We start from the raw sequence: 27,487 nt of genomic DNA, 5'->3' as shown, positions 1-27,487 counted from the left end.
GACGGGGTTTCACCATGTTGGCCAGACTGGTCTCAAACTCCTGACCTCAAGTGGTCCGCCTGCCTCAGCCTCTCAAAATGCTGGGATTACAGGTGTGAACCACCGCGCCCTGCCTTATCAGTGAATCTTCTATCATAAATACCTATCACAAATCCATATCCTCCTCTTCGTCCCCACTGCTACTAACCTAGTTGTCCAAGCCAAAGGTACTCAGTTGGATTTATGGAGATGACTCTTTAAATGTGTTTAATTATGTTGATTGATTTTTGAATCACAAACTGATTTTGTTTTCCTGGAATGAACCCTGCTTAGGGTTCATTATTATTGTTTTCATATGTTGCTGGATTTGGCGTGCTAGTATTTTGTTGAAGGTTTTTTTTTTTGTCTGCAAACATAAGAGATACTGGTCTGTAATTTTCTTTGTCAGGCTTTGCTGTGGGTTTATGCTGACCCCATAACTAAGTTAGAAGTGTTTCTTTTGTCTCTAATTTCTGAACAGTTTTGGATAATATTGTCATTATTTCTTCTTTAAATATTGGATAGACTTCACCAGTGAAACCATCTAGTCCTGGAGTTTTCTTTGTAAAGGGACTTTTTAATTAGTGGATTACACTACTTAAGCAGATACAGGGAAATTAAGAGTTTTAATTTCATCTTAAGTCAGCTTGGATAAGTTGACTCTTTTTGCAATAAATTTGTCCACTTCATCCAACTTGTCAAATGTGTTGGCATAAAATTGCCATTATCCATTGTCTATAGAATCTATAGTATATCTTGCTTTCATTCTTGACATCGACATTTGGGTTTGTCTCTTTAAAAAAAAAATGTTCTTGCTAGGGATGAATCAATTTCATTGATCTTTTTAAGGAATTAATTTTTGGCTTTGTTAATTTTCTCTGTTATTTGTTGTCTTCTCTATAGATTTATGCTTTTATCTTTATTGCTTTCTTTCTTGTTTGGGTTTAATATAATCTTATCTTTCTGGCTTCTTAACGTGAAAATTTATGTCATTGGTTTAACACATTTACTTATTTATTTTTTGAGAATCCACAGACCATTTATTAAGATAAATCTTATTTGATGCCACAGACAAGTCTTGATACATTTAAAAGGATTAAAACCACACAAAGTATGTTCTCTGACTATAAGGGATTTAATTAGAAATCGATAACAGAAAGATATGTAGAAAATATCCAATGATTTGCAAATTAAACAATACTTTTTATTTTTTTTACTATATACATTTAAAGTTGTGCATTTCTCCTAAACATAGCTTCAAGCTCCAAATACATTTTAGAATGTCATATTTTTATTATAATTCAGTTTAAATATATTCTAAGTTCCTTTATCATTTTCTATTTTGTACACTTGGATTATTTCAAAATACATTATTTAATTTCAATATCTATCACAGTGGTTTTTGTAACTGGAAAAGTTACAAAAATTCCAAATTTCTTATGAGACAGTATTGTTTACTCATAAAAACTCAGCCCATTAAAAATGATGTGGCATATGAAATAAGATAACATATAAACAACATTTTATTTTTTTACTTCTTTGTAAAATCCAATTTTAAACATTTTATTAAAAGCAAAAAAATTTATGATATAGCATTAAAATATTTCATTTTGGGCTGGGTGCGGTGACTCACACTTGTAATCCCAGCACTTTGGGAGGCCAAGACAGGTGGATTGTCTGAGGTCAGGAGTTCGAGACCAGCCTGGCCAACATAGTGAAACCCCATCTCTACTAAAAATACAAAAAATTAGCTGGGCATGGTGGCAGGCGCCTGTAATCCCAGCTACTCGGGAGGCTGAGGCAGGAGAATCGTTTGAACCTGGGAGGTGGAGGTTGCAATAAGCCAAGATCACACCGTTATACTCCAGCCTGGGCAACAAAAGCAAAACGCTGTCTAAAAATTTTTCACTTTGAAGCATACATACATCAGTATCTATATATGTAAATCATATGTATTTATGTATATGTTATCTTTACACCACAGGTAACTTAAAAAATATGAATGCCATTCCCTAACAGACCTTTTCACTCTCTTCAGAAACTTCGTAACTTGGATATGTGAAGGAAATCCTAGAGCTGAATTTAAACACAGGGTTTGAGGAGACTGGAGTCATTCTGCATAGTAAAATAAGATTTTGTTGTTTTGTCATTGTTGTTCACCCATAAAAGAGGGAGAAGAGGAGAGCTAAGCACTGTGCCTATGAAGCCTGCGTTGCAGAATCTTTTAGCAAGATTAACGTCAAATGTGGAATTTTAAGATATTGGCATTACTATATGTCAAAGGGTGTTATAACAAAATATCATTAACCGGTGGCTTATAAACAACGAAATTTATTTCTCACAGTTCTGGAGGCTGGAAGTCTGAGATCAAGGTGCTGGGAGATTTGGTGTCTGGTGAGGACCCACTTCTTGGCTCGTAGATGCCACCTTCTCACCACCGTGTCTTCATATGGTTAAAGGGGCAAGACAGCTTTCTGAGACCAATTTTATAAGAGCATTAAACCTGTTCATGAAAGCTCTGCCCTTGTGACCTAATCACCTCCCAAAGGCCCCACCTCCTAACACCATCCCTTTGGTGACTAGGTTTCAACATGTGAGTTTTAGGGAGACACAAATGCTCAGACTATAGCAGTTACAGCCTTCCATGTCCACTACCACCACCTACACATCTGCCTGTCATAAAAATGCACTGAAAAGGCGAGTTTGGAGGCAATTAACCAACAATGTACCCAGTTTTAGATTTAGGAAATGTAACTAAATCTTAAGGAATGGAAAGCCTTCCTGCAGACATCTATGTTGTGTTTGTGTATTTATTTGAGTATATCTGCATATAACTGTTAAAGAATTGGACAATTCACTAACACATATTTGTTATCTGTAGGTGGCAGAAAAAGGATTTTTAACATATTTGCTTATTCCAATTTCTACTCTAAAAATATATCACAGTAGTCATACTCCCACTTACGGTTAAGATGGTGTAACCAGAATGAGGTAAGCCTCATTTATTTATCAGCTTAAAATGAGATTCCAGGGTTGCAGCATGTGGAGAGAGTAGAAACCACTGGGAAGCCAAGACAGAGTTCGCGGAGCAGAGAGAAAAAGATCGCACGGAGATCAAGCTTGGGAGATCTGCAGAGGGTTACCCTGGGGCCGTCCACTGAGACCTGGTCAGTACATATACGGGAGGATCCCACCCAAGGCTGGGGAAGGAGCCACACGACAGGAGCACAGGAACAATCCTCAGAGCATACACAGGACCAGTAGCAGTTGTGCTTCCACCAGGCAGAGAGGAAAACCTTGTAATCATAAGATATAGAGTACTCAGAATGCTAGAGACTAAAGGCTGCCCCGATCCTACCTGACAAAACTTAAAAAGAAAGCCTAGTCTTAGCCGGGCGTGGTGGCGCACGCCTGTAATCCCAGCACTTTGGGAGGCCGAGGCAGGCGGATCACCTGAGGTCAGAAGTTCGAGATCAGCCTGGTCAACAAGACGAAACCCCGTCTCTACTAAAAATAAAAAATTAGCCAGGTGTGGTGGTATGCTCCTATAGTCCCAGTTACTGGGGAGACTGAGGCAGGTGCTTGAACCCAGGAGGCAGAGGTTGCAGTGAGCAGAGATCGTGCCACTGCACTCCAGCCTGGGTGACAGAGCGAGACTCAGTCTCAAAAAAAAATCCAACAAAGCCTAGTCCCAGAAAAAAATTTAAAATTACTTTTAGGAATAAATAATAGATTATTGTTAATTTGCATTACTTTTAAAAAATATGATCCATTACATATTATATGCCTGTATCAAAATATCACATGTATCCCCAAAATATATGTAACTATTACATGTCAATTTTTTAAAAGTTGTACCCAGTCTTCAAATTCCAACTAAAATGCTAACCGATTTCCTTCATCTAAATTTTTGTAGCATTCTTTTATGGCAATTAACACAGTCTATATTTTAGAGATTTTATCCAATTGTATTGTAAATGGGTTTTATCTATTAGGTTGGTGCAAAAATAATTGCGATTTTTGCAATTACTTTTAATGGCAGAAACCACAATTATTTTTGCACCAACCTAATAGTTGTGCTGTAAATTCCAAGGGACAGGGAACACCCAAGATTCATACATCTTTGAGTAAATATCTTAACAATCTTTCATTATTAGTGCCTTATGTAAATCTGATTTCCAAATATATATTTGCCCAATAAATATTTCAGTAAAGTTTAATCCAAAAATATAAGTATTAACTGGCTATTAATTCATATGAATTTATGTAGAAGTCTTCCTAAAAATGTGAAAGTTAAGAATCATTCTTACATCATTATTGCTAGCATGTTTTCCAAAGTATGAGCCTAAATATATGGACTAGTCAGTTCTCATGGCCATTAGTGTACACATGTAAAATTATTTTTATTATTTATATTGGAATGTGCAAAGTCTATTTTCAAATCCAACTGGGATTATTTTTATGGCACAGCGATTATTAGAGCTATACTTCTAAGTCATGTAGAAAAAAAATGTGAATCTGGGGGGTCCTGTGATGCTTAGAGATTTCAGTTCCAGCTTGTTCCAGTTGATGTCACTATGGCAAAGGTATCCCACACATGCGGCATACAGCAGCAGGGGAAGGAGGATACAAATTTAATAGTGTGGCCGAATCAAGAGGAAACGTATTTGGGGGCAATGCTAAAATGGAAATGAGAGCATGGCAGAACATCGGGATTCCATTTTTGGAATCAGAGGGGCTGAGTGAACTCATTTACCTGATCTTCTACGAGTCAGCAAAACAAACACACAAACAAAGCCGTTGTGAGTTTGGAAGCTGTGAAAATGCTGCTCTTTGCAATGACCGATCTGCCTATGCTCTGAACTGCAGCAATACATTGAGGTAGTAGCAATTACAGCCTTTCATATGGCTTCTCTGCTCTGTAGAAAGTAGTAAATGGACCTCTTAGGGCTACATTTCTAGCTCTGGGCTGTTGCACCATTTTTCTCCCTGCAGGAAGTCATGACAGACTACAGAGGAAGTCCAAAGCAAGGACAATGCTGTTTATGAAAAGGAGTGGTAATGGTTCAGAGTGAAAATTAACAGATGTTTGGATAAAAATGTCTGCCTGGACACTTTATGGCTCCAAAGTAAATAATATATCTTTGAGTTTTAACAGCTGTTTAGGGACTCATATCTCTTAGCGTTAAACGGCAAGGTAAAGGAACTTATGTAACTTAACACTGTTCATCAACAAGAACTTACTGGATATCTTTCTGAAATGTGAAAACAGATCTCTTTTCAGATATTATTCAACTGTGCAAGGAGGCAAACAGATGTATTCATTAACACTCCCCACAGAGCATATTGTGATATTCGCAAATGGAAAATGCTAGAGCTGAGGTTACACAAATGTTTTCTGTTACGAAACCTGCTTCCATGAGACCATGATTTTCGAGGAGGATCTCATTTAGGACTGTTTTTTGTTGTTATACTTTATGTAATGGGTGATTTTTCTAATTAAGATAATTTGCATTTTAACCTTGTTTTAGAAAATGGTTTTTTTTCTGTCTAAAGGTAGATGATTTTACCTGTTTACATTCAGTTTTTTTAACCCAAGTTTTGCCTCAGGATCTATAAAAGTCAATTTTTTATAGTAAGATATTGGATGCCCAGTGAAGAAAAAGTTTTCGCCAAGCTGAAGGAAATTCAAGGCAAGATTGAGAGATGTCATTGGTATAATACACACCAACTAAGAATCCTTGTTTCTGTTTTATACCTATGAACCAATAACAGTGACCAGTGTGGGGACGTTTTGTTGGAATTCTGCCTGAGAAAAGCAGGTGTATTCGGTCCTTCAGCGCCACCAACAGCTCTGGATGCCAAAAGACCATGCCGTTGGGGTTCAGAGTGTCCAGACAGAAGTATGAGTCAGGGTTTAATGGGGAAATGAGATGGGTCTGCGATGGGTAGGAAGAGAGGAAAATGAGCCTCTCCATGCTCTCATAGCCTCAATGCTCTCAAAACAGCCACTGAGGCAATGAAATGGGTTTTGTGTTTTTACTTTTTTAGGTCCAGGGATACATGTGCAAGCTTGTTATACAGATAAATTATCAAGGGGGTTTGATGTACAGATTGTCACCTATGTAATAAGCATAGTATCTCATAGGTAGTTTTATGATCCTCAACCTCCACCCACCCTCCACTAAGCCCTGGTGTCTGTGGTTCCCTTCTTTGTGTCCATGTGTTCTCAATGCTTAGCTCCCACTTATAAGTGAGAACATGCAGTATTTAGTTTTCTGTTCCTGCCTTTGTTCACTTAGGATAATGGTCTCCAGCTCTAGCCATGTTTCTGCAAAGAACATGATCTCATTCTTCTTTTATGGCTGCACAGTATTCCATGCTGTATTGTACATTTTTTTTTTTTAAGATAGAGTCTTGCTCTGTCGCCCAGGCTGGAGTGCAGTGGTGAGATCTCAGGTCACTGCAAGCTCCGCCTCCTGGGTTCACACCATTCTCTCGCCTCAGCCGCCCGAGTAGCTGGGACTACAGGTGCCCGCCACCACACCCAGCTAGTTTTGTTTTTGTATTAGTAGAGATGGGGTTTCACCATGTCAGTCAGGATGGTCTTGATCTCCTGACCTCATGATCCACCCACCTCAGCCTCCCAAAGTGCTGGGATTACAGGTGTGAGCCACCACACCTGGCCTATACCACTTTTTCTTTATCCAGTCTACCATTGATGAACATGCAGATTGATTCCTCATCTTTGGTACCGTGAATAGTGCTGCAGTGAACACGCATGTGCATGTGGTCTTTATGGTAGAATAATTTATCTTCCTTTAAGTATATACCCAATAATGGGATTGCTAAGGTCGAATGGTAATTCTGTTTTAAGTTCTCTGAGAAATCACCAAACTGCTTTCTGCAGTGGATGAACTAATTTACGTGAGCACCAGCAATGTATGAACATTCCGTTATCTCTACAACCTCACCAGCATCTGTTATTTTTTGACTTTTTTATAGTAGCCATTCTGACTGGTGGGAGATGGTATCTCACTGTGGTTTTGATTTGCATTAATAAAAAGATATTTATTTGAGACAGGGTCTGGCTCTGTTGCCCATGCTGGAGTGCAGCAGTGTGAACAGACTCACTGCAGCCTCAACCTCTTGGGCTCAGGTGATCCTCCTGCCTCAGCCTCCTGAGTAGCTGGGTTCTACGGGTGTGCACCATCATGTCTTTCTAATTTTTAAATTATTTGTAAAGACAGGGTCTTCCTATGTTGCCCAGGCCGGTCTTGAACTCCTGGGCTCCCGTGATCCTCCCACTTTGGCCTCCCAATGTGCTGTGATTATAGACATGAGCCACCACAGTCAGCCTGAAAAGAGTTGAAAGGCACAGGGAGAACTCGGGTTTCTGTGGACTCGACCAGGACATGAAAAATGGACCTTGAATGAAATTCCTTGACTTTAGGTGGCTAGGAAGACTCCTGGTAAGTATCTGCTGTGGTAACTTCAACCCACAGAGGAGAGACAGAGAAAATGTCCTGAGTCAGGGGGATAATAGTCATGACAAGGGCGAAACAGAATGAAAAAAAAAAAAAAAAAAACGAGAGAGGAAAGGTTGATCTTGTTGACAGAATAAACACTATAAAGGAAAATCATCCTTCTGAAGTAAATTCTGTCAACATGAATCTTGTTTGTCAAATTTGATTTTAATATTGAGAGAAAGGTAATTTTCAGTTTATCTGCTGGGACCGTGGTGAAGCACTTTCTTTATCTAGAATTTCCCCAGTGATCTTTCCAGGGATTTTTTTCTATATCCCAAGCTTTCAGCAAATTTTGATGAGATGCCCACTTTGTGTGAAGAGATACAAAAGAAGCACATGTGACCCCTGCTTCCCCATGTGCAAGACAAAACTGGCCCCTAATGAATTGAGACGAGATTCCCAAGATTTGGGGATTTCACGGAAGGGTAAAATTACAAAACAATACAAACAACAATGTTTTAGTTTCCTAAGGCTGACATAACAAAGTCCTACAGACTAGGTGGTTTTAACACAGGAATTTATTTCCTCACAATTCTGGAAGTTGGCAATTCAAAATCAGGGTTGGTTTCTTCTGAGGTGTTGAGGAAGGACCTGTTCCACTTCTCTCTCCTTGACTTTTAGACGGATTTCTTTTCCCTGTGTCTTCACATCATCTTTCTTTTCTTTCCCCTCCTCCCTCCCTCCCTTCCTCTCTCTCCTTTTTTTTTTTTTTTTTTTTTTTTTTTTGACAGTCTCACTCTGTCACCCCGGCTGGAGTGCAATGGCACAATCTTGGCTCACTGCAACCTCTGCCTGCTGGGTACAAGAGATTCTCCCACCTCAGCCTCCCAAGTAGCTGTGATTACAGGCACATGCCACAACGCCTGGCTAATATTTGTATGATTTGGTAGAGATGGGGTTTCACCATGTTGGCCAGGCTTATCTCGAACTCCTGACCTTAGGTGACCCGCCCGCCTGGGCCTCCCAAAGTGCTGGGATTATACGCATGAGCCACCACGCCCGGCCATGTCATCTTCCTTCTGTTGCTTGTTTGTATCTAATGTGCCTCCTCTTATAAGGATAGCAGTCAAAAGGTGGGTAATTAGGCCCACCCTAATAACTCATTTTAATTAATTTATCTTTTTAAAGACTCTCTTCAAATACAGTCACATTCAGAGTTTCTGGGGTTTGGACCTCAATATATGAATTAGGGGCTTGGGGATGGGGGGATATAATTCAGCTCACAGCAAGCTACAACAACAAACCCACAAGCCAACAACCTGAGGTGGATGACACATGCTTTCAAAATTTGTATTTTGCAAAATCAGGATTAAAAAACATGGCTGGGTGCAGTGACTCATGCCTGCAATCCCGACACTGTGGGAGGCTAAGGCAGGAGAACTGCTTGAGGTTAGGAGTTCAAGACCAGCCTGGGCAACATAGTGAGACCCCCCCCATCTCTACAAAATAATTTAAAAATTAGCCAGGCATGGTCATGCATGCCTGTGGTCCCAGCTATTCAGGAGGCTGAGGTAGGAGGACTATTTGAGTCCAGGAGGTAGAGGCTGCAGTGAGCCATGATGGTACCACTGCACTCCAGCCTGGGTGACACAGCAAGACCCTTTCTGAAAGCCAAACAAGCCACAAACAACAAAACAAAACCTATGACATTATTATAATAAAAGAAATTATTAACAGAAAAATGATGTACTAAGGATATAATCAAAGAAGAAAGGAGTATCCTTTAAACTAAATACATTTAACTTTATAAGCATCTCATAAATTTGTCCTTATTTTTAGGACCAGTGGAATTTGGAAATTTTTATTAGTAACTGGTGAGGATGTGCTAAAATACATTACGGTAATTGTAACATGGTGCCCTAGGTAAAATTTGGTTCTGATATTTTCAAAACCTTAAATATGCTGGTAGAAACCCTGCAGGAGGCAAGACCTAAATATATCCTGAGGTCTTGCTTCTGAAAAACCACCAGAAGGGATTATTTGATTATACTCATACTAAGCTGATAGTTTAACCAAAAGAGTAATTTCTAAGGAGGTAGAAGGTTCTGTGAAATCATGAGAGAGCAAGAGTGAGACAAAAAGAGGTGAGGACGTAGAGTAGCACTTTTTTTCTTTTTTTTTTTTTTTGAGATGGAGTCTTGCTATCACCAGGCTGGTGCGACCTCGGCTCACTGCAACCTCTGACTCCCTGGTTCAAGCGATTCTCCTGCCTCAGCCTCCCGAGTAGCTGGAATTACAGGCACGTGCCACCATGCCCAGCTAATTTTTGTGTTTTTAGTAGAGACGGGGTTTCACCATGTTGGCCAGGATGGTCTCAATCTCCTGACCTCGTAATCCGCCCACCTCGGCCTCCCAAAGTGCTGGGATAAAAGGCATGAACCACTGAGCCTGGCCAGATGGCATTTTTATAAAGAGTTTATTTCCCTTTTTAAATATAAGCTACACTATGCCTATGATCTGCCACTCTTTCTTATGGAGGTAGGGTGTGTGTGTGTGTGTGTGTTATTCTTGTTGTTGCTTCTGTTGTTACAGAAATTACTCATGAGTGATCCGGGGTTGAGACTTAGCCATTGAAAGAAGCTAAGTGAGGGCAGATCTTCATCTCACACGAAGAGGGAAGTCACGAAGAGGGAAGTGACGAAGTGGAATTGAGCTCGGACTATACTTTTGATCTCCTGCGTGTGAAGCTATTAAAACAGAATCATACATATTTGGAGAAAGGTTCTGATATGACACTAATGTACTCTGATGTGATTTCCTACTGATGCCCTATGACAGATTCCAAGCCCCATAAGCAAGGATTGTTGATCCAAAAGGATATTCTCATCATCAGTTATTTCAGAAAGAGATGCATTCTAAATGAAGAAATTAGAACTGACAACTCAGTCCTTAGATTGGCTTGGCAAGGAGAAAGTATATGGCACCTCTTTCTGCTGTGTAGATCTTTGCTGGCAGCAAAGGACACCAGTGTCAGGAGACTAGCTCAAGGGTAATCTGTCTGGGTAGAGGGTTACATACCCTCTATCCTCATGCACATTGGGCCAAGGCACCCAGTAAAGACGGCTCCTGCCTGAAGAGCTCTGAAAGCTGCAGAATCCATTGGCAGCTGAAATAAAACTGTATTGCATTGAAATGACTTTCTGTCATTTGAGTTCAGTCCTGAACTTTGAGTCTTATTAAAGACTGCAACCTGTCTCAGTTGTGCTGAGCAATAAAAAAAGTAGGTTCCATGCTTGGCCCACGTGGGAAGGATTTCTACTCTTTAGACAAGATAATATATTGGTCCTGATGGTATTGAAAACATTCATATTTTGTTCATTATAAATGTTTTACATTAACTAAAAGTATTGCATTAAAATATTACTTATTTCAATCGCTGAGTTTTTCTGTGCCTCTGCAAATTTGGCACCCTATTATCAGCCTTGATTACTTCAACTATAAAATGTCATGATCCATTTTACAATGAGACAGAGTTTTAAGTTTCCAAGTTTAGGAAATGAAACAAGAAATGTAACAATACGATTTTATATCACAGTAGGAATAAGTTTAACAAAACACATAAAAGTATTTCATGACTCTAAGAGCTGTCAGCGTGTGTGTGTGTATATATATATATATAGCTTTCTCAATAAATGATACTCAACATTGGGTGTAGAAGAAAGAGAAGGGAAAGGAGTAACTATAGCCTTTGGGGTGGGGAAAGCAGTCTAAATGTGACAATCACATCAACAAATCACTGGCAGCATGAAATTCTTGCCCTAAAATTGTGCATTCTGATATGATGTATGAACGATTATTTTTGGATACAGTACCAGGGCAAGTTGAAAATACTTCTACCCAAACTTGGGATAGATCATTACACTTTGGGAATACTATATCACATTTGCCGCATCTTCTGGAGCTTGGAAGTATACAATAACTCAAGTATCTAGGAGCCTTCTGACTGCAACTCTGACATGTAATGAGTTTGGAAATGGTCACTCCTGGCCTTTCAACAGGAAAAGCTGGAAAACTGAAAATTGATGACTTTTCCCGGACCTATCAGATAATTGAGGTTACAGAGTAAACTACCACCCCAAACTGCAGAGGCGTGCAAATCCAGATAGTCACAACCAGTATCTGCTCCTAACAGAAGCTGGGAGAGCCATAACCTGGTAGGAATACTGACCTGGCTATTTTGATGAATGGCTGAAAGCTGTATGTGCACTAGCTTCTGAATTAAAAACTCCTGGGCCTCAGTGTAAGGGGACTCTCACACTTACATAAATTTCCAGAAAGCCCATCTGGTCTTCATGATGAAGAATCAAAATAAATCCCCTCGTGGCTCTGGGAGACGGAAGAAGGAATAATCATTGTGAAACATGCCCCAAGCTTCTGCCACAAGAGGGAACTCTCCAGTAGAAAAGGCTTTATCAGAGCCTTATCTGGGGAAGGACATTTCTCCCATTTCTCCCACTTCAGCCCCTTTAGCCTTCTCACTTAAGGAGGGGGAAAGACAAGAAACACTTGTGAAGGTCATAGCCCAGGGACACAGGCCCATAATACACTGGGATTTAACCGTAAGATCCAGAATGCTTCACTTCCCCCATATCTTACCACCACACCAAGAGGGCTTCAGTATAATGACAGCGGATTACTGTTACAATGTTTTTGATTCTCTGCATTTCTTTGAATTTGTTCTTAGAAGATAAAGAGCGGCAAGCTACAGAGTCTATCTGAGGAGGAGTTCTCAGGGAAGCCCAGAGTCAACAGGGGAGACAAAAATAAGAACACTAGCGGGGCGTGGTGGCTCATGACTGTAATCCCAGCAATTTGGGAGGCGGAGGTGGGCGGATCACCTGAGGTCAGGAGTTCGAGACCAGCCTGACCAACATGGAGAAACCCTGTCTCTACTAAAAACACAAAATTAGCCGAGAGTGGTGGCACGTGCCTGTAATCCCAGCTACTCGGGAGGCTGAGGCAGGAGAATCGCTTGAACCTGGGAGGTGGAAGTTGCGGTGAGCTGAGATGGTACCACCATGCTCCAGCCTGGGCAACAAGAGCAAGACTCCATCTCAAATAATAATAAAAACACTAGAGAAGTTTGAACCTACAGTTACAGCTAACATTAAATACAGCCCAATTTCTAGTCAGATAACATAAAAACTCACCCAAATGCCTTATTACCTTGCTTCCTATTACCTAATACATTGCCATGTCTGGCTTTCAACAAAAAAAATTTCCAGACACAAAAAGAAAAACAACAACAACAACAACAACAACAAAACCACACACACACAACACAGGAAAAAGCAAAGTCTGAAAGATGAAGCAAACATTAGAACCAGACTCAGATATGAGACAGATTTTTGAATTATCAGTGAAATTAAAATAACCATGATTACTATAGGGCTCTAATGGAAAAAGTAGACAACAAGCAACAACAGGTAATGGAATAACAGAAATGGAAACTCTAAGAAAGGATCAAAAGGAAATGCTAGAAATCAACCACATTGTAACAAAAATGCAGAATGCCTTTGATGGGCTTATCAGTGAAGTGGCGTTGCCTGGAGTAAAATACCTGAGGTTCACTGTCTCACACCAAGGGAATTGAGAACACGGACCCAAGAAGTGGGTTTAAGAGCGGGGGTTTAGTAGGCAAGAAAAAGAGAAGGGAGAACAGCTCTCTTTTCTTCGGAAAGAGAGGGGCACCCGAATGGGAATTCCTGCCTGCCACGGAGTGCACCAGATTTTATAGACAGGTTTGAGGAGTTGCTGTCTGATTTACAAAGGGCCCACACATTGGTTGGACCAGGTGTGATGCTTACAGAGTGCACGAGGAAGCTGGTTGCCCCAGCCTAATCTTATGCAAATGGAGTCTTTGCTTGGCTGGTGCCATGTTGCCTGCTCCTTACTGTAAACATGGCTGGCAAAGAGGAGGAAACATGGAGCTGCTATTTTGAACCTGTGTAGTCCCAGGTAGCCTTGCCTATTGGCACAACTGCCAGCGTTCAACGGTGCAAGCTTCCAGCTTGCTTGTCTATGTCTGCAGCTCGATTTTACAGGCTGCTCTTTGTTAGAAAAGAAAATGATATTGGGGCTGCTTTTAATTAAAAGGAAAACCTGGGCCAGGCGCAGTGGCTCACACCTGTAATTGCCAGCACTTTGTGAGGCCGAGGCGGGTGGATCACCTGAGATCAGGTGTTTGAGACCAGCCTGACCAACATGGAGAAACCCCGTCTCTACTAAATATAAAAAATTCGCTGGGCGTGGTAGCACATGCCTGTAATCCCAGCTACTCGGGAGGCTGAGGCAGTAGAATCGCTTGAACCTGGGAGGTGGAGGTTGTGGTGAGCTGAGATCGCGCCACTGCACTCCAGCCTGAGCAACAAGGGCGAAACTCCGTCTCAAAAAAAAAAAAAAAAAAAAAAAAAAGGAAAACCTTACCAAGGACTTCCGTGCCCTCACTACCTGCCTAATTTCTTAACCCCCATATCATCAGTAGACGGGACATGACCAAGGAAAGAATCAGTGAGATGGAAGGTTTGTAATAGAAACTTCCGGAACTGTAACACAAAGAGAAAAAGGAATGAACAAAATGGAATTGGCCATCCAACACCTGTGGAACAATTTTAAAACGTATAATAGACACAATTGGAATACCTGAAGGACAAGAAGAGAAAGAAGAGAAATATCTGACGTAATTAAAGCTGAGAATTTCCCCCAAATTAATGACAGACACAAAACCAAGATCCAGGAAGCTCAGAGAAGACCAGAGGATAAATATTCAAAAAGCTACATATTTGTATATCATATTCAAACCACAGAAGACCAAAGACAAAGAGAAAATTTTGAAAAAGATGAAAAAAAATCCTTATCTATTGTATTAGTCTGTTCTCATACTGCTAATAAAGACATATCTGAGACTGGGTAATTTATAAAGGAAAGAGGTTTAAGTGACTCACAATTCTACGTGGCTGGGGAGGCCTCACAATCATGGCGGAAGGCGAATGAGGAGCAAAGTCATGTCTTGATGGCAGGCAAGAGAGCTTGCGGAGAGAAACTCCCTTTTATAGAACCATCAGCTCTCTTGAGACTTACTACCACAAGAACAGTATGGGGGAAACCACGCCCGTGATTCAATTATCTCCACCTGAGATTTGGGTGGGGCGCTCCCAATCATCTATTGGTGATAGGGTTCAGCTGTCACCCATAGAGAACAGCTGTTGTCTATCAGCTGTTCAGCTAACAGCTGAACCCTATCACCAATAGAGAACAAAGATAAGAATTACAGATTTCTGAGTGAAATATTTAATTTAATGAGAGAACCCCTGACCCCACCAATCTAGAATTTCATATCCCACAACATTATCCTTCAAAAATGAAGGAGAAATGAAGACATTGTCAGACCAAAAAAAAAAAAAAAAAAAAAATTTGTTGTTAGCAGATCTATACTGCAAGAAATGTTTAAAGTTCTTCAGAGAGAAGAAAAATTATATTGTTCAGAAAATCAGATCTACATAAAGAAGCAAGAGTGTTGGAGAAGGAATAAATGAAGCTAAAATAAAATATTTTATCTTGTTCTTGAGTGAAAAGAAATCATTTTTGTTTTTGTTTTTTTTGTTTTGTTTTGTTTTGTTTTTTGAGATGGAATCTCGCTCTGTCCCCCAGGCTGGAGTGTAGTGGCACAATCTCAGCTTACTGCAACCTCTGCTCCTGGGTTCAAGCGATTCTTCTGCCTCAGCCTCCCGAGTAGCTAGGACTACAGGTGCGTGCCACCATGCCCGGCTAATTTTTTGTATTTTTAGTAGAGACGGGGTTTCACCATGTTAGCCAGGATGGTCTCGATCTCCTGACCTCGTGATCCACCGCCTCGGCCTCCCAAAGTTCCGGGATTACAGGTGTGAGCCACTGTACCCAGCCCGAAATCATTTGTTTTAATTAATAGCTGTAGCAATGTATTGAACAATTATATACATAAGTGAAATGAATGACATAAATGTCATAAGGGGTGAGAGAGGAACTGGGAATACTCTACTGTGAGGTATCTTACTATACATGAAGTGGTATAGTGTTATTATCTGAAGGTGGATTTAGATTAGTTTAAAATGTATATTGTATTTTACTCTGAAATTATAAATACAGATTATATGCTAACAAAGGAGGTAAAATGGAGCCATATAAAATACCCAACTAAAACTGAAGGAGGCAGAAAAAGAGGGGAAAAATAACAAATGCAATAGAAAACAGTTACAAACATGGCTGGTATTAATCCAAGAATATCAGTAATATCACTTTAAATGGGAATGGTCGGAAAATAGCAACTAAAAGACAAAGATTGTCAAAGACTGTCAAAGTGAATTAGAAAACAAGACAATTATATTGCCATCTACAAGAAACCCACCTTATAGACTCAGATGGAAAGTAAAGGGATGGTGAAAGATATCATGCTAACACTAATTTTTAAAAAGCTGGAGTAGCTATATTAATTTCAGACAAAGTGGACTTTAGAGCAAGGAAAATTATTAGTGATAAACAGGGGCATTACATAATACTAAAGTGGTCAATTCTCCAAAATGATAAAACAGTCTTTAATGTTTATGCGTTTAACAACAAAGTGTCAAAATACATGTGGCAAAAACTGACAACTTGAAGGAGAAATGGACAAATCTATCACAAATGAAGACTTCACTCATCTCTGAGCAATTCATAGTTCAAGCAGGTAGAAAATCAGTAAGGGTATAGTTCACTTGAACAGCACCATCAGCCACCTAGATCTGACAGCTATAGAACACTTCATCCAAGCAGAAGAATACACATTATTCTTACATGGAACCTACACCAAGATCAACCATCTGAAAAACAGCAATCATACAAAGTATGTTTTCAGATTACAGTGGAATTAAACTAGAAATATACAACACAAAGAGAGAATATCCTAAAATATTTAGAAATTAAACAACATGCTCCTAAATAACTCATGGGTCAAAGATGACGTCTCCAGAAACACTAAAAATATTTCAAACTGAATGAAAATACAAATTCAACTTATCAGCCAGCTGTGGTGGCTCACACCTGTTCTCCCAGCACTTTGGGAGGCTGAGGCAGGAGGATCACTTGAGGCCAGGAGTTTGAGAGTAGCCTAGGCAACATAGTGACACTCTGTCGCTTTAAAAAATAATAAAATAAAATAATAAAAAAATTTAAAAGACAACTGATCAAAATTTGTAGGATGCAGTGAAAGCAGTGCTTAGAGGGAAATTTATAGCATTAAATGTATATATTAAATGAAAATATCTAAAATCAATAAGCTATATGAAACTAGGAAAAGAAACTAGAGAAAAGAAGAACAATTTAAGAGTGACACAAACAGAGAAAAAAAAATAAAAATTAGAGCAGAAATCACTGAAATTGAAAATAAGAAACCAATAAAGAAAATGAAAGAAATCAAAGTTGGACTTCAGTTAATAATATCTTGTCACTACTGGTTCAATAATTGTGCCAAATGTACCATACTAACGGAAGATGTTAATAATTGAAGAAGCTGGATGTGAGATATGTGAGTCTCTGAACTCTTTGTATTATCTGTGCAATTTTTCTGTAAATACATAGCTGTTACAAAAACTATGTTTTTTAAAAAATATTAAATATCTGGTTTGAGAGGGTGAATTCATTACTAAGCAAGTTGGCCGTATCTGCTTTTAAAAAAGCTTTGAGAATGACACTAAGACCCATATTTTAGAGATGGCTCAGATCCGACATGGCCAAGACTCAGGAACGGCATATTTCGGGTTCCTTTTGAAGTGTGAAATTTGAGTATGAAATTGTCTAAGATCTTCAAGCAGTCACCTTCCATCTGTTTCCAAATGGGACAGGATATAAATAAGTTTATTGCTTTTGAAAGATCATGTGTAAAAGGGCTACAAAAACAAGGACATGGAGAAAAGGCAGAAAGGTGCTTCTAGAAATAGGATTTTAAAAAGTGAAAGTTCTGCATTAACAAGACTTGCAAAACCTGCTTAGGTTGGCAAGAGCTATTTTTTGAAGAAGGAATTTTGAAGGAAAGATCAGAGGTGCGTGTCCCACATAAGGTCTGCTTTAGAAAAGAATGGGATATTAATATTGCTATGTCACCTAATTTTGACTTTTAGAACAGGAACACCCCAAATAACAAGGGTGGTTTAACCAAATAGAAATCTTGTCTCATTCTAATATTGAATTTGGAGCCAATTGACCAGGGCTTGGTTTCCTCATCTGTAAAATGGATGGCAACACACATCATGGTGATGGTCATCATCATCATAGTTATTAGACTGTGGCCGGGCATGATGGCTCACGCCTGTTATCCCAGCACTTCGGGAGGCGGAGGTGGGCGGATCACCTGAGATTAGGAATTCGAGACCAGTCTGGCCAACATGGTGAAACCCCATATCTACTAAAGATACAAAAATTAGCCAGGCATGGTGGCAGGCGCCTGTAATCCCAGCTACTCAGGAGGCTGAGGCGGGAGAATTGCTTGAACAAGGGAGGCAGAGTTTGCAGTGAGCCGAGATCGCGCCACTGTACTCCAGCCTGGTTGACAGAGCAAGACTCTGTCTCAAAAAAAAAAAAAAAAAAAAAAAATATATATATATATATATGTATGTATAGACACACACACACGTATGTACAACCCAAACACTGACTGAGAAAGCTCTGTAAATGAACATCCTAAGCCTCATTCACATAGGACAGCTTTATAGATTTTTTTTAACATCCCTGTTTTTAGCTATAGAATTGCTAATTGTGCAACAAATGCTATAGAGCTGCTCGCTTGGCATAAAAAGGAACAGTGAATTCCATAAGGCTGAAATCCATCAGCATACTGCAAACCAAAATGTAGGAATACTTTGGGAAGGAAGTATGTGTGTTGTACAGGAGAGAGCACTGGCCTTGCAGCCAGGTAGATATACATTGGACCCTGTCAGAGCCACTCATTCATAGCATAAACCTGGAGACTTGGCAAACTTCTTTGTTTTCTTCATTTGTTTGTTTGTTTGTTTGGAGACAGGGTCTCACTGTGTCACCCCAGGCTGAAATGCAGTGACGTGAACATGGGTCACTGCAGCCTCGACCTCCCAGGCTTACATGATCCTCCCACCTTAGATTCCTGGGTAGCAGGGACTATAGTTGGGTGCCACCACGCCCCGCTAATTTTTGTATTTTTTTGTGTGGAGACAGGGTTTCATGGTCTTAAACTCCACTCCTGGGCTCAAGTGATCCGCCTGCCTTGGCCTCCCCAAGTGCTAGGATTATAGGCACGGGCCACGGCTCCTGGCCTGCAAACTTCTTTCTTCCTGCATTTTCCCCACCTGTAAGGTGAGGATGTTCCCTGGAGGTCTGTATTATGTTAATGATCTTTAACCAGTGACACGCCCAGAAACTAGGACAGGGATGCTACTGGATTAAGAAAATATGAGAAATATGAGGATGGGAAAATGTTTCAAAGCAAGCTGCATGCAACGTAAACTAGATATGAAGACAGGGCTGTTATCTTCCTGCCTAAAAGAAGTGGTTCTGTCTGATGGAACTTAGCTTTAGCTGGTGGATATTAGCCATGACATTTTGACTCAATGAACAATAAACTCTCCCATTGTCTCTCACTTCTCAAAATCCCCCAGATGTAACCTGCTAAAACACCTATAGATTATTAATTCTCCATTCATATGCTCTCTGACTTGGTAGCAGGAGAGAGGCACTTACCTTAACATTCTTTAGACAGAAGATTAAGAAACAAATAGTATGTCAACAAATTGTTAGTGTTAGAAGTCCTTTAACAACTTCAGCAAGGCATCCTTTTAGAAGCTTTAAAAATAAGCTTCAAATTTAAAGTGGCACCTAGAGAGCTGAGATTACAGGTTTGAGCCACCATGCCCGGCCCTATATTTAAATTCACATGTATGCACGCCATACCCAGAAAACTCCCTTTGAAAAAAAAATAACAAAGTTCTTTCTAATTGGCAACATACAGAATCATACAGCTTATTGTTTACAAAATAAATCAAACTCTTAAACTGAACAACAGGAAAGTGAGTGTTTAAGATGAGACCAGTCTTCTGCAAATTGGGACCAATAGCCGTGTATTGATTTTACTCACCATCCCAGGTCTCCTGTTATCTGAATAGTGACTTGTCTGATAGACTAAACTTACACACCATCACTATTGGTTGATAATGCTAATAAACTAGAAATCAATATAATGAACTTTAGCCTGAATTCCTTAAATATAAGTCTTTGCATTATGCTCAAGGTATTTCTATTGTATTGTCTTAAAATTTAGATTTTAACATTTCATTAAGTTTAATGTAAGAAATGTATTCTTTAAGAAAAGCTTCCACTTTGGATGATTTTTTTTTTTGGAAGAAAATGTCAGGGACATCATACCTAGAGAGATTTAAAAATAGAATGAAGCTAAAACCAAAAATACGTTTTTAAAAAATTTTTTGAGATGGAGTTTTTGCTCATTGCCCAGGCTGGAGTGCAATGGTGTGATCTCGGCTCACTGCAACCTCCGCCTCCCAGGTTCAAGTGATTCTCTTGCCTCAGCCTCCCGAGTAGCTGGAATTACAGGTGTGGGTCACCACGTCTGGCTAATTTTTGTATTTTTAGTAGAGACAGGAGTTTCACCATGTTGGCCAGGCTGGTCTCAAACTCCTGACCTCAAGTGATCGGCCTGCCTTGGCCTCCCAAAGTGCTGGGATTACAGGTGTGAGCCACCACATCTAGCCCAAAAATATGTTTTTATTATAGAAAAAAAGTTGGTTTCTGTGGTACAGATTTTTTCCCCCATAACAACTTGCTATAAAAAAGTAAGACTCACCTCTTCTTCCAGCAACCCCCAGGAAATAAGATTATCCATCCTAGGAAAGATAAATCCCTCTTTGACTTCTGATATTTTATTTTTCTGATGTTTTCTGTACCTCCATTACTGTTTTGACATAATATTTGACCTCTGAATTTTTAACTTTTCCCAGTTGTTGTCGTTCTTGAGAAAGTGAAAAGATTATTAAGTTTCAACATAAATTTGGAGTAAGCTCCAGTTTTCACACAAACACACACAAATCACAAGGCACTTACAATGTTTCGCAAGCTACAGGTCTTTTAAAATACCACCTATTAGCCATTGAACACAGGGCTGTTAAAAACTTTTATTTATCAGAGAACATAGTTGCTATGCTCTCCATATAACAATACTTTCGAAAACTTCCAACCATTAAAACTACATTTTCTGGCCCGGCGCGGTGGGTCATGCCTGTAATCCCAGCACTTTGGGAGGCCGAGGCGGGTGGATCACCTGAGATCAAGAGTTCGAGACCAGCCTGGCCAACATGGCGAAACCCCGTCTCTACTAAAAGTACAAAAATTAGCCGGGCGTATTGGCACGTGCCTGTAGTTTCAGCTACTCCGAATGCTGAGGTACGAGAATCGCTTGAACCCAGGAGGCAGAGGTTGCAGTGAGCTGAGACCACACCCCTGTACTCCAGCCTGGGCGACCAAGTGAGACTTCGTGTCAAAAAAAAAAACCACAACAACAACAAACAAAAAAACTACATTTTTTCCCTCTCGAATCTTTTGATCCTGAATTAATACAGAAGCTAATTCAAGTGGATGCTAACTCCATTCTTTGGAATTTTTTCTTTCCTTTTCTTTTCTTTTCTTTTTTTTTGAGACAGAGTCCCGTTCTGTCGCCCAGGCTGGAATGCAATGGCACAATCTCTGCTTACTGCAACCTCTGCCTCCCGGGTTCAAGCAATTCTCCTGCCTCAGCCTCCTGAGTAGCTGGGATTACAGGCCCCCGCCACCACGTCCGGCTAATTTTGGCATTTTTAGTACAGACGGGGTTTTGCCATGTTGGCCAGGCTGGTCTCGAACTCCTGACCTCAAGTGATCCCCTTGCTTCGGCCTCCCAACGTGCTGCGATTACAAGCGTGAGCTACCGAGCCCAGCCTCTTTGGGACATTTCTTCTTTTCTAAACATACAGCAGTGGTGGTTAAAATATAAAATGAAAATATAAAAAGGCATAGTGATGCTTTAAAATCCAATGAAGAGTCTGCGTAGACTGGGAAGCAGCACTTGGACAGAGACAGGTGAGTGAATTGAAGATCCAGGACTGTGGTTGTGGACCGGAGAGCTGGGCTCTGTTCGGATAAATCGCTCCGCAAAAGACAGGGGCTAGAGTTAGCTCACCGTTGGAAACAAAGGCCGGTGCGGTTTTTCTGCCCCTGAAATGTAATTCAGAACTCCTGCTGCTGACACTTGACACTCAGGTTTCTGCGACACTTGGGTTTCTGTGGACGTGAAGAAGAGGGAGGACACAGACTCACAAGCGGAAACTGCATGCGACCAGCCCCCTAGAGGCTCATAACTGAACTGCAGTGTCCCCAGCAGCGCCCTGTGCAATGATTTTGTTCTGCATTGCGCCCCCTAGAGGTGAGTGGAAGCAAGGTCCAAGCTGTGGGCAAGTGGGATGAGTACTCGAAGGGAGTGAAATAAAACCCCAGAAACAACCCAGGAGCCTGCACACCAAGCATTCAGAATGCATGAAGAAGTATAATGCCAAGAAACAAAACTGCAAGATCATCATCAAGTAAATATGGGTCAGATAAAAATAATAGGACAATCTGAAAGAAGACTTTAAAAATAAATATTTAAGGTACTTCAAGGGAAAGTTAAGGGAAACATTCTCAAAAAAAAATAATAAAAGGGAGAAAAAAATGTAATACAAAATAGGCATACATAAACTACGGGGAAACATGAAAAATGACTGATTAGAAATGAGAAATTTAAAAAATCAGAAATATACCTTAAGAAATTGGATAAACTATATTGGACATAACTGCAGTAGAAAATTAGTTGATGAAACCATTTATGCAGAAATAGTGGACAGATGGAAGGCTTTTCCCGTGTATCCAAAAGAAGGTCCAGAAAAGAAAATGGAGGGAAGAGTGGAAAAATGATATCAAACAGTGACTAGCTAAGGCTTTCCCAGGATCAAATTAAAACACAAGTTTTTAAATTAGAAGAGGACTGGGCACTGTGGCTCACACCTATAATCCCAGCATTTTGGGAGGCCGAGGCAGGAGGATTGCTTGAGTCCAGGAGCTCGAGGCTGCCATGAGCCATAATCACGTTACTGTAACACGGCACTCCAGTATGGGCAAAGAGTGAGACTTTGTCTCAAAAAAATGTAAAAATTAAAAAAATAAAATAAATGTATTAGAAGGGTAGTCCAAGTACCAAGGATAATAAAGAAAAATAAACCCAAACAAGACACATTATAGTAAAACTCTCTGGGAAAATTTAACAGTTACTGGGGAGAAAGATTACCACATGTTAATGACTGAAGAGTTATTATCAGCAAAGATAGATGCGTAGAGAGAGTGAAATAATATCTTAAATATCCCAAAGTCCATAATTACTAGCGTAGTGTTTTATACCCAGAGAATGAGGGCTATACTAAGAGTTGGCCACACATATCTTCTCAATTAAAAACCATACTGGTCGGGGGCGGTGGCTCACGGCTGTAATCCCAGCACTTTGGGAGGCGGAGGCGGGTGGATCACAAGGTCAGGGGTTCGAGACCAGCCTGACCAACATGGTGAAATCCCGTCTTTACTAAAAATACAAAAATTAGCTGGGCATGGTGGTGCACGCCTGTAATCCCAGCTACTCAGGAGGCTGAGGCAGGAGAATTGCTTGAACCCGGGAGGCGGAGGTTGCAGTGAGCCAAGATGGCGCCACTGCACTCCAGCCTGGGTGACAGAGTGAGACTCCATCTCAAAAAGAAAAAATAAAATAAAAACAATACTAACAACAAAAAACTATTAAGGGATATACTTCCGCAGGAAAAAAACTAAACCCAAAGAAAAGGCACTGAGATACAAAAAATACTATAAATATGGAAACTGATAAAATATTTTGCTGAGAATAATATGGACTATGTAAATAAAATTATACCTCTATGCAAGAAGAAAATGAAAGAGCAGAAAAGAAACAATAACAAAGCAAATAAAAAGTACGGTGATCAGGAAAAGAAAAAGCAAAGAAAGAAAGAGAAAAAGAAAATAGAAACAATTCCAGCTGTGTAAATAACCACTCTAAAGGTAGACAGATTAAACTCACCTTTTAAAAAGACTGAAATGATCAGATTGGATAATAAAACAAAATCTAGCTACATGTTGCCTTTAAGAGGCATAGGTTAGAATTTTTAAAAAGGGATGTGTAGTTATGCAAGATGTCAACAGTGAGTGAGAAAAGGGTGCTCAAGATCTCCCTGCACATTTTTTGCTGTGGCAAGTTTCTGTGAATATACAGTTATTTCAAAATAAAGAGTTATCAAAAAGGGGAGTGGACAAAACCTATAGCATTCAAGTATCAACCGAAATAAAGGGGCATAGCAATATTAATACCATACAAAATAGAATATAAGACAAAGAATTAATGGGGATAAAAAGATTAGTCCATAATAATTGAAAGAACAATCCACTGAGAAAATATAGTAATTGTGAACCTGAATATACCTATAATAAGACCCAGAACTCTATGAAACAAGCTCTTATGGAATTATCAGGAGAGAGAAAACCACGTAGTAGTAAGATTCCAATATATCTCTATCAGGGTCTGATAAATTTGACCAAAATTAGTATGGATAAGATTTACAAAATAAATTGGCCTTATCTAATAGATACCTAGAATTCTCCCTCTGACAAGCAGACATTATACATTTTTAGAGTGTATTTACAAAAAGTATACAGGGCATTTCAAAAATTAACCACACACTGTATCACTAAAGAAGTTTCAGCAAGTGTCAGGGAGTGAATATGACATAGTCAATGTGCTCTCCTCCTAATTCAATTAAATGATAAGTCAACAAATAAAATCCATTTATTTTTTATTATTTTTAGAAATAGGGTATCACTCTGTCACCTGGGCTGGAGTGCAGTGGCGCGATCTCGGCTCACTGCAAGCTCCGCCTCCCGGGTTCCCGCCATTCTCCTGCCTCAGCCTCCCCAGTAGCTGGGACTACAGGCGCCGCCACCTCGCCCGGCTAGTTTTTTGTATTTTTTTTTTTAGTGGAAACGGGGTTTCACCGTGTTAGCCAGGATGGTCTCGATCTCCTGACCTCATGATCCACCCGTCTCAGCCTCCCAAAGTGCTGGGATTACAGGCTTGAGCCACCGCGCCTGGCCGCCTTCTCTACTTTTATATTTAAGATTTCCATAACAAAACAGCAAATGAATCTCTGTGAGTGTTCCAAACCACCACCATGGCCTCTCATTTCCTTGACCACTACTCCCATGGAATCACTCAGTGTCATAGTCAAACTTAACCTCGTCAGCCCAGAAATTATCACCTTCAAAATTCCCATGTCATGCCTCTCATTCTCACAGCACTACTGCCTGTTATTTCAAGCTCACTTACTTATTCTAGAAAATTCCAGCATTCTCAACCTCATTAAGAGCTCCATTTCGGCTGGGTACGGTGGCTCATGCCTGTAATTCCAGCACTTTGGGAGGCCAAGACAGGCAGACCGCTTGAGGCCAGGAGTTTGAGATCAGCCTGGCCAACATGGCGAAACCCCATCTCTACTAAAAATACAAAAATTTGCTGGGCGTGGTGGTGGGTGCCTGTAGTCCCAGCTACTTGGAAGGCTGTGGCAGAATTGCTTGAACCTGGAAGGCAAAGGTTGCAGTCAGCCGAGATGCCACTCCAGCTTGGGAGACAGGGCCAGATGACTCTGTCTCAAAAAAAATTTTTTTTTTTTTTTAAAAAGAGCTCCGTTTCATTGATCCAACCACCACATTCTCTCTTGTCCCTCATCCCCTTCCTGTATTCACTTGCCTCCTTGTCTAGCTTAAATTATGTTGAAAAGTCTTGCCATGTCTTCAACTCCCTTGCTGTTTTTCTTTCTGGCATACTTGACTAAGGAAATTCTGACAGTCGAAGTCTACTGTCTGCCATCTTGGGACCAGTGGTTGAGCAGTTGAACATTTTTAGGAGAAATTCACCCAAATGGGCTGACTTATTTGTCTTTAAATTCATGTTTACAATATTTGAATGGGCATTCAACACTGTCCAGTAACCTACCAAAATTTTCCTAATGTCTGCCTACCAAGATGACTAACTCATCAGCCTCTCCTCTTTCATCAGTCCTGTTGCCCATCAGGACTGATGATCTCCCTCATGCATCACTAAAGTGATAAAATTAATCTGAGAGAAATATTTTACCTTCTCATTAACCAAATCTTTAAACCTCTTAAATCTGCATCCCCTTCTTCCCATCTATCCCATCCCTTCCTTTCCCCAAATGACAATTTCTCCACATGCTCTCAGAACAATTTTCCTTCCCAGGAACTTAGCTCCTTTGATGGTCTGCACTCTCTCTGCATTATTAATCTACCGTTCACACTGGATTAGTCCAACCAGGACCTAGGCTAGCTGAGACTTCTCAAACTGAAATTTGCACATGAGTCATCTGGAAGTCTCATAAAAATGAAAATTATGATTCAGTAGGTCTGGGGTGGGGCCTGCAATTCTTCATTTCTCAAAAACTCCAAGATAATGCATGGGTTCATGCATCTCATTCTTTGAGTAATAAGGCTTTAGTGCATTTTAGAATACAAGTAACAGGTGTTCATATGGTAGAGGTACAAGCAGAAGTGCTATGAGAAGTACCAAGCACAACACAGGTACCAATCCTCAGAAGAAAAGCAGGCCATATCTCTGCAGAAGCAAGCACCTCAGGGCCTTCTGCTAGGTCCAGGTTGAACTGTTTAATGTCCAGATTATGGACTGGTCCAGAACTGTCCAGTGGCAGTTGTGGGGGTTGGGGAGCTTAGAACAATGGTTTTTAACAACTGTGCTTGAGTATTTTAACAATCAGTAATTTGTACCGGTATTAACCAGCTGAATGCAACAAATATGCATTTGGATATTCATCTCCTCCAACTCTCATGTTGAATGATCCCTAGTGTTGGAGGTGGGGCCTAGTGGGAGGTGTTTCAGTCATGGGGGCGGATCCCTCATGAATAGGAGTGCTGTCCTCATGGTAATGAGTTCAGCCTCTGTGAGTTCACAGGAGATCTGATTGTTTAAAAGAGCCTGGCACCCCCTCCCTCTCTCTCTTGCTTTGTCTCAGAGTGTGACGCTCCTGATCCTCCTTCACCTTCCATCATGATTGTACACTTCCTGAGTCCTTGCCACTAGCAGATGCTGGCACCATGCTTTTCATACAGCCTGCAGAACCATGAACCAAAATAAACCTCTTTTTTTTTTATAAACTACCTAGTCTGAGATATTTCTTTATAGTGATACATAACTAAGACAGCAATCTTTATGTCATATGACAAATTTGAGAAGAAATTAACAAAAAATTCACAGAGACAGCTCTGAGCTCAACTTGGAAAGAATATTCTTACAGTGCCAACCAAAAATGAAGTGGGCTGAGTGAAAAATAATTTCCTATTCCTGAAAGGATTTAACCCAAGTGAAGTATTTGTCATAGAATATGTAGAGAATTGTTTGTGTTACAGAAAAGGGGTCCAGATCCAGACCCCAAGAGAGGATTCTTGGATCTCATGCAAGAAAGAATTTGGGGTGAGTCCACAGAGTAAAGTGAAAGAAGTTTAAGGAATAAAAGAATGGCTACTCCATAGACAGAGCAGCCCTGAGGGCTGCTGGTTGCCCATTTTATGGTTATTTCTTGATTACAGGCTAAACAACGGGTGGATTATTCATGCCTCTCCTTTTTAGACCATATAGGGTAACTTCCTGACATTGCCATGGCATTTGTAAACTGTCATGGTGCTGGTGGGAAGGTAGCAGTGAGGATGACCAGAGGGTCACTCTCATTGCTATCTTGGTTTTGGTGGGTTTTAGCCGGCTTCTTTACTGCAACCTGTTTTATCAGCAAGGTCTTTAT

At 40.3% G+C, this 27,487-nt stretch overlaps 1 protein-coding gene across 4 annotated transcripts in view; it reads right to left on the bottom strand.

Annotated features, from left to right (window-relative positions):
• ATP5PF (ATP synthase peripheral stalk subunit F6) overlaps nt 1-27,487 on the bottom strand; it is a 985,871-nt gene that overhangs the window by 60,739 nt on the left and 897,645 nt on the right. The window contains exon 1 of one of the 4 annotated variants that reach the window (XM_050784782.1): nt 8,976-8,985. The exons of the other annotated variants lie outside the window; for them this stretch is intronic. The gene's annotated coding sequence lies outside the window, so the exon portion shown is untranslated. Of the gene's footprint in view, nt 1-8,975; nt 8,986-27,487 lie in introns of those variants that run through there. 4 annotated transcript variants of the gene reach the window in all.

The sequence above is a fragment of the Macaca thibetana genome, chromosome 3, assembly GCF_024542745.1.
Source record: "Macaca thibetana thibetana isolate TM-01 chromosome 3, ASM2454274v1, whole genome shotgun sequence".
NCBI lineage: Eukaryota > Metazoa > Chordata > Mammalia > Primates > Cercopithecidae > Macaca > Macaca thibetana.
Note: the sequence above shows the minus strand (reverse complement) of the source record. Positions and strands in the feature narration are given on the sequence as shown.